The sequence below is a fragment of the Petaurus breviceps genome, unplaced genomic scaffold (assembly GCF_028583685.1).
Source record: "Petaurus breviceps papuanus isolate PSGF00001 unplaced genomic scaffold, PetGlider_PUasm1.0 90556, whole genome shotgun sequence".
NCBI lineage: Eukaryota > Metazoa > Chordata > Mammalia > Diprotodontia > Petauridae > Petaurus > Petaurus breviceps.
In genome coordinates, this window is record NW_027187273.1 from 2,821,684 (window position 1) to 2,824,292 (window position 2,609).

General features: G+C 39.7%; 1 pseudogene; it reads left to right on the forward strand.

Moving 5' to 3' along the window:
* Positions 1–436: 436 nt before the first annotated feature.
* LOC138142277 (importin subunit alpha-1-like) lies at positions 437–2,046 on the forward strand (annotated as a pseudogene).
* The last annotated feature ends 563 nt before the right edge of the window (positions 2,047–2,609 follow it).

A 2,609-nucleotide genomic window follows, 5' to 3' on the forward strand; every position in this document is an offset into this window, starting at 1 on the left:
GTATTTAATCTTTCATTCCTTTGGAAAGTTCTCTAAGACTATAAATTTCCAACTTGCCTTGGCAGAGGGAGCTCCCTCTCTGGGGAGCTAATGAAACAAACACCTGATATGTGGCATTAGGAAAACATGACCTTTCAGGACTGTGGTATAACCTATGTATAAAATTGGATGTATGTATAAAATTCAATCAGCTGGATCAGGAAAGCCCTTGATCAGTTTGATGAGTTCTCCCAAATGAGTCGATCAGACTGGTTTTACACTGTGGGCTATTTTCAGGAAGAGTATTTCTCACAGAAGTAAAAACGTGTCCTAGACACTTATAAAGAAGACTTCAAAGGGGCTGAGTTGTAGTGGCTGCAGGAAGTCTAACCATGACTCAGGTGCAAGCTCCTCCTGCTTCTTCTATGGGTCCCAGTAATCTCCTGCAGCTTCCCTCCTTGCTTTTCTCTTAGTGTTGAACATGACCATGTCTGCCAATGAAAATGCTAATTCACCAGCTACCCCATTTAATAGGTTTAAGAACAAAGGGAAACATAGAGCAGAAATGTGGTGCCAGTGCATTGAAGTGAAATGTAGAACTGAGGAAAGCTGAAAAAGATGACCAGATGCTGAAAAGAAGAAATGTCAGCACTTTTCCTGATCATGGTACTTCTCTGCAAGAAAACTGAAATAACCAGGGCTTGGCACTTTGGTCTGTTGAAAAATATCGTCAAAGGCACAAATACTAATCTGGAGGTTCAACTTCAAGCTACTCAAGCTTCTAGGAAACTCTTTTCTAGGGAAAACCAGCCTCTCATAAGCCAAATATTTGAGGTTGGTATGATTCCAAAGCTTGTAGGATTCTTGGGCAGGACAGATTGTGATCTGATTCAGTTTGAATCTACTTGGGCACTTGCTAATATTGCTTCTGGAACATCAGACCAAACCAAGGCTGTGGTAGATGGAGAGGCTATGCCTGTATTCATTGCCCTGTTGGCCTCTCCCCAGGCTCACATCAGTGAACAGTGTGGGCTCTGGGAAACATTGTAGGTGATGGGTCAGCCTACAGAGACTTGGTTATCAATATGTTGCAATAGACCTTTTGGCTGTGCCAGCAGTACTGATATATCCTCATTAGCATGTGGTTACTTAAGAAATCTTACCTGGACACTTTGAAATCTTTGTCATAGCAAGAATCCTGCTGCCCCATCCCTACCCCAATAGAAGCTACTGAGCAAATTCTTCCTACCTTAGTTCTTCTTTTGTATCATAATGATTTAGAAGTTCTGGAAGATACTTGTTGGGCCATTTCCTACCTCACAGATAGCTCAGATGACAGGATTGAAGTAGTTCTGGAAAGTGGAGTTTTCCTACAGCCAGTGAAACTTCTAGGATCTGGTGAATTGCCAATAGTGACTCCTTCCTTATGAGCTAAAGGAAACATTTTCACTGGGACAGATGAACAAACTCAGATTGTAATAGATTCAGGAGCACCTGCTGTCTTCCCTAGCTGCTTGCTCACCCCAAAATCAGTATCCAGAAAGAGACTACATGGACCATATCAAACATCACAGCTGGCCCTCAGGACCAAATACACCAAGTTGTGAATCATTGACTAGTTCCGCACTGGTTGGAATTCTGTAGAAGGGAGACTTTAAGTCACAGAAAGGAATTGTATGTGCTGTCACAAAATATACAAGTGGTGGAATAGTTGAGCAGATTGTATATCTTGTTCAAAACAGAATTCTGGAAACTTTAATCAACCTCTTGTCTGCAGAAGACAACAAAATGATCCTGGTTATTTTAGATGCGATTTCAAATATTTTTCTGGCTGCTGAGAAAATAAATGAACCTGAAAAACTGTGTATCCTAATTGAAGAATGTGGAGGACTAGACAGAATTGAAGGACTTTAATCCCATGAAAATGAAATGGTATATAAGGCTTCCTCAGGTTTAATCGAAAAGTATTTCTCTGCAGAGGAAGATCAAAATGTTGTACCAGAATCTAGCTCTGATGGCTATACCTTCCAGATTCAATATGGCATGCTGAGGACCTTTAACTTTTAAATTTTGTAGTCAAACCTTCAAGTCTTGTATGCTTTATTCTTGGTACACTTTTGTCTTACTGTCTCTCCACTTTAAGATCTTTTTTAAAGTTTGACTTTTAACATTGCACTAATACATATTTGAACAGTTTGAACTGCATATATACTCTATGAAATTTCTGTCCTCAATAAGATTCTTATTTCTATGTGGAATTTCCTGTCTTGCAGTGCCCTGTAATTAAAAACTTAATTCATCAACAAAAAAGAAGACTCAAGAAACACAACACCTAGTTGACCTTCAGTGTCTAGGATAACATCCAAGATGATTGATGACTGGGTGGATGAGGGATAGACTTTGCCAACCCCTTATGATATTACTGACTTGCTCAAATGATGATGGTCTGTGATGAATAGGGAATATTTGTTTGACAGTATTTAATGTTGGCTTTTATGTGGAAAAATAATGGTCCTTATCTATATTCTACAGAGTTTGAGCTTTATGTTGTGCTTTCAGTAATGAGTAAGGCCTGCATTGAGGCATCTCTCTCTCTCTCTCTCTCTCTCTCTCTCTCTCTCTCTCTCTCT